Here is a 14,826-nt window from a genome sequence, read left to right as displayed (position 1 = left end):
TAAAAAAACATTCCAAACACTTGTCTTGGAAGGAGTCAGACATTATGGCGGGAAATCGTGCATTCCTAATCCACACAACTGGATTGTTAGCAGCAAACATAATGGGCAAACATTCTGTTCTACAAGAACTATGGAATGATTCAAGCCATATAGATGTTGCTGTCCCTCTCGATGAAAACAACTTTTGACCCATTTTAATAAAGCAATTCACGTCTGTTGAAGGGAAGACACAATTTCTAATCAGAGCCACACTAAGCTTACTTTACTCAAACACAAAAAGCAATTAAAGATTTGTGGTCTTGAAAAAACTATCCTAATATCTGGGGTCTATTCCAGCTTTGGATCCAGTAAGTTAATTGAACTCGGGTATATCCAAGCACTGTACAATGTGAGAGGTGCATATCCTTTATCCAGTGAAAAATGTTCAGTTCTCTAGTATAATAGATCTTTCCTCGTTAATGTGAGGTGTAGATAGATTTGCTCCTTTTGGAAATTTCGCAACCGAATTTGATATTGTCTGTTGTGGTAAACATTTACGTTGTGAGCCAAGTGGATAAATATTTTTCTGTATTTGTTCACACATTTATAGCACTTTGAAAAGTTAAGAGGATAAGAAAATTCCCACTGAAATATTGTGTCTGATGAGTCACATTTACAATCTGACTGATATTGTTCTTAAATAGCTTTAAACTTCTGTGTACAGGCAATAAAATGAATGCAGGCTCAAATGGATGGAAACATTCCAATTGTGGTCTTAATTTGCTGAACCCTAAGGAAGTGCTATTTGTTCCATAGCTGGAAACAATTCTCATTTATGGGCCGCAGACTACCCATTGCTTCTAAGCTGGAGTTCTCGTCTTCACTCAGTGAAGAATAACTTGCATTGGTAACAGGAAGCATTGGACACTATAACAGTTTACAATAACTTGCATTGGTAACAGGAAGCATAGGCTCTGTGAAAATTAGCTTTAAGTAGCTTTGTCTGCAGCATCAGGGAGCCCTAATTTCTGTGCAATCTACAAAGTCATGATTAAGGAAACCGGAGATCATGTCATTTTTTTTTCATAATTATAGGCCAGATCAAAACAGCACATTCTGCAAATCCAAATCTACAGTAGTAACATGCACCATAGGGAGTTGAACTGTATAAACTTTTCTACACTATGTTAACATTGTTTTCAATGCCAGAGGCCAATTACTCTATTATGTAACAGCATCTTTGCACTGATATTGCACATTGAACTCTATGTCCTATAATCTATATTTCAGCTTATTTCTAATGTTTTATTAATGAACCCCCTCATAATCCAATACTCAAATCTTTGAGTAATTTGTTAGAACAGTGTATTTTGACAAACAATAATTTGACTTTATTAAATGATGAATATATCCTCAGTAAAACCACATCAGAGTTAATTGCCATTTCCATTTTATTGTTGCTGCACACCTCCTTTTTTCCATCATAGACATTACCACACGCCGCTGCACACAGATACGATTAAAAAACAGCAACAGCAAATATTTCATATCATTTTGTAAAGCTGGACACTGCTCTAACTTAAAACAACTTTTATGTATTGTTGTCGCGTACTTAGGGGTTGGGACCAAATGAAGAGATTGTAAGTACTCCACAATTTGTGAGCAGAACACTTGATGCCATCCACCTCATACCACCCAACCGCACTTTTTGGAAAGGAATGAATGCTGCCATACAGCAAACATTTCCATTTAACAAGCTCCGTCACTGCCATCTGGTCATTCAACTTGTGTTTAAAAATCCATTTTCTCATGTTTACTATATATTAATAAAATTGTAATACACAGCCAGTGTTTAATCGTTAAAGCAGATTCATTTTACTTCTACTTCAGCAAGTGCCTAACTCTCAGTACAGTTTAAACTTTTCTCAATTTAAATGTGATCATTTTTAAAGATCAATGTAACTAAACAACATTAACCTCCTGAGTTCTCTCCATTTCCCAATTCAAATTAAACAATCCATATGATCCATACTCTGGCAAGTAAAATCTAATTTCATGAATGCTCTAAACGAAATGTTAGTTTCTTTATCAGTATTGATATTGAATGTGCTTTTGCATGTTTTTGTACATGGGGAGCCAGAGGCACTTAGGGAGGGAATTCCAGAACATCAGCCTTGGCAGGTGAAGGCACAGCCACCAATGTGGAGCAATGGGAGAGGGGAAGTATCCACATAAACAGATTCTATGGGCTAGAGTTTTCTTTCAAATCACCCATCTACTGCCCCTTTTCATAAAAAATGGAAATTACGGCCCATTACCACTCCCGATTAACATCGGCGGTAATTTGGGCCGCCCATTAGCGCTGGCGTTGCTGCAAAGCGCCTGCCCACTTTGAAGATCAAAAAAAGTTGGAAAATTTCCTCCCAGCCCTAAATTCCATTAAAATTTGTTTTTTAAGGCCCATTACCGCCCGTTAACGCTGGGCTGGAGACTGCCCATTTCTGGAGTACTTACCGGACTTGGCCCAGCCTTATCACTCCCTCCATTTTGCTTGGAGCTTCACAATGGCCCAGAAGATGGTGGATAATGAAGAAAAGCCATTTTTGATGCAAATGTAATATGTGCTGTACATATTAGCAGATATGTGAGGTTTCGACAACATGACCACCACTACTGTACTGCAGTGATTCTATCCAGAAAATGAACTTTTGTATCATTTGAATGTGATGGGATAATTGGGAGAACCTTTTCTTCAGTAGGCTTTGGGCTGATATAAATGCTGAGTTTCTGTTATAAATTGGTTGGTGTTAGCTGATTGACACTTCAACTCTGTGATGGACTGGAACATCACCTCACCAATGTGCAAACATTGTATCAGGAAGTCTATCAAGACCTGTAAAATCGTTGCAAATGATTGAATTGTGCAAAAAAAAGTTCTCCTATTCTAACGAGTCTCAGACACACTGGCACTGAATTAACTGCCAGTACAGGATTACAGAGAGAAAGGAGCTCACTCTCTCACACGGAGTGGGGAGAGGTTGTGTCCATGCAATGGGGTCTCATCCAAGTTACTGTGTGTAAATAATGACCTGAGGGGAGGAGGGCGGGTGCGGGGGTGGGGGGTGGGGGGTGGTGGGAGGGAGAAGGGAGTCAGTCACTGGGTGTACAAGGAGACCTGAGGGGGAGTGGGAGAAGGGAGTCAGTCACTGGGTATACAAGGAGACCTGAGGGGGAGGGGGAGAAGGGAGTCAGTCACTGGGTATACAAGGAGACCTGAGGGGGAGTGGGAGAAGGGAGTCAGTCACTGGGTGTACAAGGAGACCTGAGGGGGAGTGGGAGAAGGGAGTCAGTCACTGGGTATACAAGGAGACCTGAGGGGGAGGGAGAGAAGGGAGTCAGTCACTGGGTGTACAAGGAGACCTGAGGGGGAGGGGGAGAAGGGAGTCAGTCACTGGGTGTACAAGGAGACCTGAGGGGGAGGGGGAGAAGGGAGTCAGTCACTGGGTATACAAGGAGACCTGAGGTGGGGGGGGGGGGGGGGGTGGGGGCGGTGGTGAGAAGGGAGTCACTCACTAGGTGTACATCCAAGTAACCATTGTTCATGTGCCTTGACAGTGTAGTCATGGGGATATTCAACTTTAGCAGGCATCAAAACTGTAATTTATGCATCTGTGAGTACGCTCACAGGTTGATAGAGCTGTTGCATTGTGAGTGGCTTACCTAGTTACATGATGTTCACAAGACTCAAGAAAAACCCAGTCAGTTGTGTCTAGGTCATCTAAGATAAGGTACGAGTTTACATGGGGCACCCTCAATCACACATTTAAAATTGTCTTTCCTAAAAGTTGTCAAATGGGAGATATTTTCCCCTTCCCAGAAGTGAGTGAGACACAGTACAGTAATGGTTTAGTTGAATAAAAATTTACATAAAAGTAGTAATTTTGTAAAATGTTAACAAAATGTTAATAAAATGACATATTTTTGATGAATAAAAATTTTCACAACAACAAACATTATAAAGAACAAACAGCAACAACAACAACATCAATAACAGTATAAACAGCACTGAAAAGACCCTGCACCCTCCCACAATTCTACCTGCGGCCATCTTTCCCAACACCTTTCCTCCCAATCCCCCTCTCACCCTTGGCCCTGACCCCTTCCTCCTCTTCCCACTAACAAGACCCCTTGCCCTGCCCACATTGGGACCAGAATGTTCTGCACCAGCAGAGCACATTGAGCATGACTGCTGAGGTGAGGGGGCGGGGTGGCGGGCGAGAATGGCAGTGCTATGTTTGGAGGTTCGGGAGAAGATGGAGGTGCTAAGGACCCATTTTCATAGTCAGAAGAAACACGTTCCTCCCAACTATCAAGTGATGTCACCATTGGTGGTATAGCACCTTGAGGTGCGGTGCCATATCTCACAACCATCGATTGCCGCATTACATTGACATTGGTGGTCTGAGTCTTCTCCCTCACTGTGGCAATCAGCTCCACCATGTCCTCCGATTGGCGGACTGCTAAAGCCACAATGTTTTCCAACAACCCAGCATTGGACTGGAGGAGCTCTCGACTCAAGTCGATGCTCATCCTGGACAGTCCCACCATGGCTAGGCTAGCATCTGCCTGTCGCGCAACATTCCCACTTTGGCGGGTCAGCCACCACGGATTCACCACGGTGGTTGGTGTGCGCTGTTGCAGTCCGCTTGGTCCCGCTTCCTCGGACTGGAATCCAAGAAAGTTGGATTCCGATGAGGAACCAGTGGCAACAGGTAGAAACGACCCTTAAAGTCCTGCCAACCCTCCCTTCTCATGCAACAACAGCGTAACAACACCTTGAGGAGTGTTCTCCTATAGCTGCTCCAGCACCATCTCCTACATCTCTTCCACCACCATCTGTTGATCTTGTCTCCCCTGCAATGACTCCTCTCTGGGAGCAGCTGCGGGCTTCACCTGTGCAAATGTAAAAACATAATATTAATGGTTGGCAACAGGGGAGGGGAGGGGTCAGAGGTAACATCGGAGCAATTCACATTACACAGGCTTACGTGGAGAACAACATTTTTTTTGCTGAGAATCATTACATCAAAGTATCATAAGAGAAAGTACATTACATAACAAAACTTCAGTCCCAAACTGTTTTGTTTCCAAATGGCACAGTGTGATCAAACAAAAAATCATGTCACAACTAACAACATTTCTTGGCTCCATCATTACATTACATTCTACATTATATTGCCATAACATTGAATTACATGACCGCAGTACACTCCAGGCATTATGCAGACTTACTCTCCGGGACGACTGATTCGGCACCAACTCACATGATGCTGCGATCATACACCTCTGTCAGGGTTGCAGCCCGTTCCTCCAGGTCCATGAGAAGAATAGTGTTGGGTGGACCACCAGCAGTTTTGCGGAGCTCCGCCCTATTGCTGGCTAGTTTCTTCTGCAAAGATGAGAAAAAATATGTGTGAACTAATTTGACAGTTGCTAATACCGAGCACACACATACATACATTCATACACAATGTATTGGTACACATCCCCAATAAACCGTCCCCCAATCTTTCCGTCAATGACTGCACAACTTAAGTTTTGTCAGCATGCAAATGTTGCATGATGAATGCGTTAAAATGCAGAGGACTAACACAATGAGATCGATGGTGGGAAATAAAAATGACACCAAGCTTTACAACATCGTAAAACATGTCACGATTCAAGAGTAAGTCGTCAATGCATAACAAAAGTTAGTACTTACTCTTGCAGATCCAACTACATCATTCCACCGTTTGCGGCACTGGTTCAGTCCCCACATCATAGGAATGACGGAGGACACCTCCTCAGCGATCTCTCACCATAAGCACTGATAGACAAACAGTGACAGTTTACCTCGCCCACTCTGTGTTAGCTGATGCCAACACGCCTCCACTTCACCCACCAATGCTTTAACTTTGCACATTAATCTCTTGTGTGGGACCTTCTGAAAGTCCAAATATACCACATCAACTGGTTCTCCCTTGTCCACTCTACTGGAAACATCCTCAAAAAATTCCAGAAGATTTGTCAAGCATGATTTCCCTTTCACAAATCCATGCTGACTTGGACCTATCATGTCACCTCTTTCCAAATGCGCTGCTATGACATCCTTAATAATTGATTCCATCATTTTACCCACTACTGAGGTCAGGCTGACCGGTCTATAATTCCCTGTTTTCTCTCTCCCTCCTTTTTTAAAAAGTGGGGTTACCTTGGCTACCCTCCACTCGATAGGAACTGATCCAGAGTCAATGAAATGTTGGAAAATGACTGTCAATGCATCCGCTATTTCCAAGGCCACCTCCTTAAGTACTCTGGGATGCAGTCCATCAGGCCCTGGGGATTTATCGGCCTTCAATCCCATCAATTACCCCAACACAATTTCCCGACTAATAAGGATTTCCCTCAGTTCCTCCTCCTTACTAGACCCTCTGACGCCTTTTATATCCGGAAGGTTGTTTGTGTCCTCTTTAGTGAATACCGAACCAAAGTACTTGTTCAATTGGTCTGCCATTTCTTTGTTCCCTGTTATGACTTCCCCTGATTCTGACTGCAGGGGACCTACGTTTGTCTTTACTAACCTTTTTCTCTTTACATATCTATTGAAACTTTTGCAACCCGTCTTAATGTTCCCTGCAAGCTTCTTCTCGTACTCCACTTTCCCTGCCCTAATCAAACCGTTTGTCCTCCTCTGCTGAGTTCTAAATTTCTCCCAGTCCCCGGGTTCGCTGCTATTTCTGGCCAATTTGTATGCCACTTCCTTGGCTTTAATACTATCCCTGATTTCCTTTGAGCCACCTTCCCTTTTTTATTTTTACGCCAGACAGGAATGTACAATTGTTGTAGTTCATCCATGCGGTCTCTAAATGTCTGCCATTGCCCTTCCACAGTCAAGTATCATTCGCCAATCTATCCTAGCCAATTCACGCCTCATACCTTCAAATTTACCCTTCTTTATGTTCTGGACCATGGTCTCTGAATTAACTGTTTCATTCTCCATCCTAATGTAGAATTCCACCATATTATGGTCACTCTTCCCCAAGGGGCCTCGCACAACGAGATTGCTAATTAATCCTCTCTCATTACACAACACCCAGTCTAAGATGGCCTCCCCCCCTAGTTGGTTCCTCGACATATTGGTCTAGAAAACCATCCCTTGTGCACTCCAGGAAATCCTCCTCCACCGTATTGCTTCCAGTTTGGTTAGCCCAATCTATGTGCATATTAAAGTCACCCATTATAACTGCTGCACCTTTATTGCATGCACCCATAATTTCCTGTTTGATGCCCTCCCAACATCACTACTACTGTTTGGAGGTCTGTACACAACTCCCACTAATGTTTTTTGCCCTTTGGTGTTCTGCAGCTCTACCCATATATAATATTATATAATTCTGAAAATACTAAAGAATACTCCAAAAAACAACCAAACCCTCATAGTTCCTCTCCCACTAACCTCTGCAGCTTCCAACTGACAATTGCTGTCCTTCTGTTGTCTGCACATGTGCGGGGTCACCCTTGATCCCAAAAACATGGGAGAATGGCCGCGCATGCACAGATAAACGTTTCAAATCCTTTGAGCCAGCGGATCAGCTTTCATTACACAGGAAAGCTGATCGCTGACTTTGGTCCCGCTTTGGCTGCCTGCTGCACTTCACTCCTGCACTGCTTCGCTGTCACCGACATGGAGCACCCGAAAACCATGGGAGCGTGCACCAGCGGCATTCCGACGGTTGAAAAAGACGCAACCACCGGAATACCGCTAAGGATCGGGTGTGGACAATTTCAGAGGAAAACCCAGTCCTTGGTCCTCTGTGAAGCCAGGGGAATGAAGGGTTTGTGGGAGATTGTCGGGCTGGAGAAGGTTACAGGGATGGTGTGAGGAGAGGCCAGAAAGACATTTTGACACAAAGATGAAAATTTAAAATTTGAAGAGTTGGGGCACTGGGAGCCAATTTTGATGAGGACAATAGGTGAGCAGGACTTGATGTGGAATAGGAAATGGGTAACATTAGTGGATTGTATTCAAATAAAAAGCCTGTTTTTATTTACCCTTACAACAGTGACTACACTCCAAAAGGTACTTCATTGGTTGTAAAGCGCTTTGAGACATCTGGTGATCGTGAAAGGTGCTATATACATGAACGTCTTAATTAAACCCAGATGACAATATTTGTGTTACTCTTCCAACTGCTCAAATGATAGTTATAAAACAGGACAGCATAACTTGGGATCTAACACCATCATCTCCATAGTAGACTAAAGTTAGGTTGTGCATTCATCCACACCCCCTGAGTGCTCATAAGGAGGGGTTGGCATGAAGCCAGAGGCATATTTGCTCTCAGATAGCAATAGTATTTGTGTTACTCTTCCAAGTATACAACTGCAAGGTTGAGTCATATATAAACAGATCTCAATCCACTCTCTTTGAACTGCTGGGTGGCTCCAGTGAATTTATACTTATATTCTATTAACAGAGATAACAATAAATAGTTACTTTTTAATAAAGGTCAAATGTTAAAATCTGTTTCTGCCCCATCTGAGCTAATTAAAATATTTTCTAACTGGTCATAATTACTTCTTTGTAAAGAAAAGCTGATCCACTGGCTCAAAGGAATTGAAACGTTTATCTGTGCACGCGTGGCCATTCTCCCGTGTTTTCAGGATCAAGGGTGACCCCGCACATGCACAGACAACAGAAGGACAGCACTTGTCAGTTGGAAGCTGCAGAGGTTAGTGGGAGAGGAACTATGAGGGTTTGGTTGTTTTTTGGAGTATTTAGTATTTTCAGAATTATTTAATATTATAAAAGAATATAATTAATCATATAAGTAATAATAATTTTAATAATAATAATACATCTGGAAAATAATAATAATAATATGATCACTTCTCTACTTCCTCTGCCCTCAAAATTAATGTTTAAACACAAGATAGATTATTTGGCTTGCTCCATTATATATTTCTGTACTTCTATATATAATTACATTTGTAATATTTGAAATGACTTCATGCCTTACTATTTTTTCTAATGAGCTGTAGGCACCTTTATCCCCAATGACATTTTTGTTTTCAAAATGATCTGTAATATTGATACATTTTGATGATATTAATTATAGTTGCTTTGGTTGATTCAATGCACCAGATAGTGCACTTTACTCTAAATAAACTTGAGTAACAGATATACTAATGAGCTTCAGAAACAGGGCCAGGCTTAAGGTGATGGAAATTGTCATTAAATTATTCAGCCTTTCAAATTTAAACTTCAGGAAATATTGTCGGAACAATGCTCTACTAGTTTTTAATTAAGATCAATAAAAATATATAATAGGATTCCTGTGAGATATTCAAGCCTGTATTCTCATCAAGGAGTTCAAATGATAGTTATAAAGCATAACTTGGGATTAAACGCCATCATCTCCAGATTAGATTACAGTTAGGTTATGTATTCATCCACTCTCCCTGACTGGCCGCAAGGGTGGGTAACCTGAAGCCAGAGGCCTCCTTGCCCTCACACAGTTTCCCTCCTCCCCTCTATGGGCTCAAGTTTCGGCTCAAGTTGCTCCTATTTTTTTGGAGCAACTAGTTTAGAATGGAGTAACTTAGAAGTTGCAATTCACAGCATTTAGTTTGCTCCAATTCTCGTGAGTTAGAATAGTTTCGTTTTGGAACAGGTTTTTTTCCAAAAGGGGGCATTACCAGCCACTTACGCCTGTTTTGCAAGTTAAGGCAGCGAAAACTTACTCCAAACTAACTTAGAATCGAGTAAGTGTAGGTTTTTGTACGCTCAGAAAAACCTTGCCTACGCTTTATAAATTAGGCATAGGGAACGAGAGATGGGGGGAAGGGAAGTTTACAAGCATTAAACACTTCACTTTTACAAATAAAGAGCCATCATCAATAATAAATGACAAATAAATCAATAAATCAATAAATTAACCAATAAATCAATCAAAAAAAATCAATAAAAACAAATTAAAAAATTAAAAATTAAAAAAATAATTAAAAATCAATCAATAAGTAAAACATTAAAAGTTTCTACTCACCTACTGCAGCACCGGGAACCCTCCAACAGCACGCTGGGATGGGGCCCTCCCAGGAGATGCTGGTCGGGCGGGCCCCACCATCGTCGAGGACTTCGGGTGGAGCCTGCCACCGCCGCCGTCGAGGACTTCGGGCGGGCCCCGCCATCGAGGACTTCGGGCGGGCCCCGCCGCCGACCAGGACTTCGGGCGGAGCCAGCCACCGCCGCCGTCGAGGACTTCGGGCGGGCCCCGCCGTCGAGGACTTCGGGCGGGCCCCGCCGCCGACCAGGACTTCGGGCGGAGCCAGCCACCGCCGCCGTCGAGGACTTCGGGCGGGCCCCGCCGCTGACCAGGACTTCGGGCGGAGCCAGCCACCGCCGCCGTCAAGGACTTCGGGCGGGCCCCGCCGTCGAGGACTTCGGGCGGGCCCCGCCGCCGACCAGGACTTCGGGTGGGCCCTGCCGCCGACCAGGACTTCAGGTGGGCCCGCCACTGGCCCCGACCAGGACTTCGGGTGGGCCCTGCTGCCGACCAGGACTTCAGGTGGGCCTGCCACTGCCGTTGTCGAGGACTTCGGGCGGGCCCCACCATCAATGCCGAGGACTTTGGGCAGGGCCCGCCCGCAGCAAGATGCCAGGCGGGCGGGCCCCGCCGACAACGAGGAGTTCGGGCGGGCCTGCCCCCAGGAGGTGCTGGGCGGGCCACCGTGGAAGAAGTAAATACTGTCAGGCCACTTGGCCCAGTATCGGGGTGACGTCCCTTTGGCCAGGGATAGGGTTGTCACCCGGAGACAGGACGCGCTGGGAGGGCCAGGAGCTACTGCGCACGTGCGCAGCCTCCACTGCGCAATTGCACTGCTGCCGGCACTGTTTTTGGTGCAGGGCAGTAGCTCCACCCCCAGCAGCTCCTGCTGCGCCGTACCGAGCTGGAAACGGCCCAACAGATATCGGAGAATCGCGAGATAAGTATTTGGCGCTTTTTCAGTTCTACAAATTAGGCGGGCCTCTCTGATGTGCGGCGTTCTAGCGGGGGTCCGAAACTTGAGCCCAATATCTCTCAAAAAGGCTTTTTAAAATTTTCAAAATACAATTTGCTTTGTTAAAAAAAAGAAATCGAATTAGAATGGGGAAGAAACTTCCTGTCAGCCTTTCTCTCCATTTATATCTTTCTCTCGGTCTATCTTGACATAGGTGTCAGAACTTAAAATCCATGGCTCACAGGTCCAAGTGAATAGCAATGACTTTTTTTATTATGGTCAACAAAACACAGGTGAGATACTTAGTTACTCTTCAAAATTCAACATTGTTTTAAATTGAAGTGACATTAACTGAAGAAAGACATAGGTATTGATTTTTTACATGCCACTACAGGGAATCGAATGCAGCCAGGGTGATCTCCTGGACTAGTTTCGATCGCCTGGATGGGTTGGAAAGGAATTTTCCCAGATTGTTTTTTCGCCAATTGGCCTGGATTTTTATCTGGTTTTTGCCTCTCCCAGACGATCACATGGCTCCGGTTGGGGTGGAGTGTAGAATGTTTTATTTTAAGGGGTGTCGCAGTTGTGTGGGATGGACTGGTTGGGCTGGGTACTCCTTACCTTACCGCCATTGTTCATTGTTCATAGGTTTATATGTAACCTTCAGGGCTGCTGACCGAACGCCGTTTGGCTCTTTTTTGGCTGGTGCGGACACGATGGGCCGAAATGGCCTCCTTCTGCGCTGTAAATTTCTATGTTTCTATGTTTCTAAGATGTAAAACTGGCATTATGATCAGCCAAAAGTTATAGAAACCACCCAATTTTAGTTTCCAGAACAATAGACACACATCTGGGTGAAAAGTGGCACAGAGGGGAGACCGGCGACAAAACTCGGCGGGAGTCGGTGGCATTCAGCGACAGTGGGTGGTAAGGCCACCAATTCTGGGGCCCAAAAGCTTTGAAGTTGGCACTTTGTTGAAATATTAAAGAAAACGAATGTCAGCTTCTACAGAAGAGGCTGTCAACCAAAATGACAAATGAGCAAATTAAATTACAATGCATCCCCCAAAGGATTTCTTTTATGAAACTCTTGAGAAACTTAGGCTCCCATGAATGACTGAAGTGAGCATAAACATTCTTCTATCTGACCATAGTGTACTGAATGGTTGAGCTAGCCAAATACAATTTTTTTTGTGGGGGTGGGAGGTGGTGTTATTAATCTTCATCATCAAAGGGTAGTTTAGGGCCTCAGGGGCTGGATATAAATACATAATCACATTAGCAGCTGCAGGGTCTCTAATTGGAGCTTGGCTATTATCCAGACTATTTAAGTAACTTCATACCACACTTGAAACGCAGCACTGTGTAAACATACTGCCCCCTTTTTTTCACACGGACCACACAGACAAACACACAGAGTACAATCCAACAGTTGCCTACTGGGAATTGCAATATTATAATATTCACACAGTAGCAGTAGCAGCAATAACATTTCTTGGAACTTATTTAATTTGATGAAAGTGAAAACTCCATGTGGAGTCAAATATTCTGCACTTGCTGTTCCTTGGGAAGATGCCAAACATTGGAACTTCCCAGCCTCTTTTTGGGCTGCACCTCATGTTGGCAATGACAAGTTAAAATCATTGACTACACTTGCACTGCAGCAGTGGCACAAATTAGGTTCATCTTTGTGAAGCTGCATTGAACCAAAAGATACTTTCTTCCACAAACATACCCTACATACTAAGAACATATACCTTAACAGTATATGTTCCACAATCTTGTTTTTTTTACATCTTATTCTTACTTAGCGCCAGTCAGATAGCAGTTACTGTAGAAACTGTTCTTAATATTATTGTTAGAACGGAATGATTATTCTCCAAAGTTTAGGCCTAGAAATTGGCCTACTTAGCGACTCCCGATATCACCTCTGAGGTTTTCCTGCTGTGCCAAGACCTCGTCAGTGAAGCTGAGGTGGGAGGTCACTTGCCATTGTTTCAGCTGATGAGTTGACAGCTTCAAATGTCAAGTTAATCCTCCCAGATTATTGACAAATGTTCCCTGAAGCACAAGCTGCTCTAAACTGCATTTCCACTACAGATTCAGAATGCTTTACATTAGTCTCATTACCTCTCCCACCATTACAATAACTTCTGTCTCTCTACTTCACCTGCCATATATTCCATCAGTATTGGTGCCCTTGAAACTCTCTCACCCTGGTCCTCAGAATCCCACCACAATCAGCCTCAACACCAGCATCACCAGGCATATCAGCAGCACCAACAACAATATCAACCTTCTCCGCAATCAACTGATGCTGCACAGGACACAGTGCATCAGCACCTGACCGCATTGCGGCTGGGGCGCGAGGGATGGCCTCACGATGCTGTACACCCTGGCTGCCACATGATGTGCCAGATTGGCACCACCCCACACCAACACCATAAACCATCCCTACAATGCCCAACCCATTCCTTTCACACTCACCACCATTGCGGGGGGTACTTTTATGTCTCATCATTCACTGCAACTCACTAAGTCACTTCCAAAAGGGCACAGAAATCTGTCCAAGAACGCAAAATGCTGAAAATAAAGATGTCAATGTTTGACAGCACATTAGCAGAAGCTTCACATGAACATTGGCTAAAATACAGAGTTGTCTACCCTTCTGTGTTGTTAGTTGGTATGATTTAACTGGTACGTGGTGAGTGTGAGGGGTGGCTAGTGAAATGGGGAAATAATAATGTAGATAGAGAGGGATGGGTGGAGGTGCAAGGTAAGTTGGTGTGAATACGGATGTGCAACTGTAAGGTACAAAAGGCAGAGGGATGGGGATATGATGAGTGGCACAGCAGGATGAGATTGAGTGTGGCTTTGTAGTAATGTTTCGTGATCTACTGTGATCATTAAAAGATTTGTGCCACTGCAGCCTGGTCCTCCTGACAACATCCCTGCTTGTGTCCTCCTGTGCAATGTGCAACCAGCCTGTGTTGGTCTACCAGGGAGGTTTGTTCCACCCATGGGAAGGGTAGAGAACCTCCCTGCATGCTGTGACTCCCTCCATAAGCATATGGAGTAGTTATGGGAGAGCCTGGGTGCAGCTGTGCTCCTTTGTGCAGTGCTTGTCAATGTTTGCATCATCTCAATGCTGTAGAACACTGACAGCAAAATGTCAAAATAAATTTGCGCATGGCCCCTTTAAGGAAAGTGGCTGATGACGCATCATCAAATGATGTCATCGGACCCACTTTTTTCAAATGACCCGGAAACGCGCTTGACGAGCTTAACAGGCCCAAACAGGGGAAATTCATTCTACAGAGTGGGATGGAGCCAGCAGCGAGGCCGGGACACGCCACCGACATTGTCTGCCATGGACCTGCCGAGGTAGGGAACATCTCGGCTTTGGTTACAAACTAGGTAGGGATAGAAAATAAATATATTGGGGGTGAAATTGCCCCATGCCCCATTTGAAGGGTGTAACCTTCCGGAGTCGGGACGTTATTGCCCGGCCCGGACTTTCTGCCCCCAGTGCAGAATTCGGCCCTTCCGTTCCTCAGTGGAGGCGGAGCGATATGGAGGGGTGCTCCTGGGGCAATAACGTCGCTGAGTCCAGTGCCGCGCTCTGGAGACCAGTGCCCCACTGGCAACGTCACTGCTACGTGGAAGCTTTGCGTAGCGCTAACACGGCAGAACACCCTCCCTTCAATTAAAGAGGAGGGCTGCTGTGCACGCTGCAGTCCCTTTGCCGGCCACCAGGGACACCCTCGACCGGACCAAGAGCCCAGCACCCATAATCCAGGATGGCAG

This window comes from Pristiophorus japonicus, chromosome 4 (genome assembly GCF_044704955.1).
Source record: "Pristiophorus japonicus isolate sPriJap1 chromosome 4, sPriJap1.hap1, whole genome shotgun sequence".
Lineage (NCBI taxonomy): Eukaryota > Metazoa > Chordata > Chondrichthyes > Pristiophoridae > Pristiophorus > Pristiophorus japonicus.
This window is presented reverse-complemented; position numbering follows the sequence as displayed.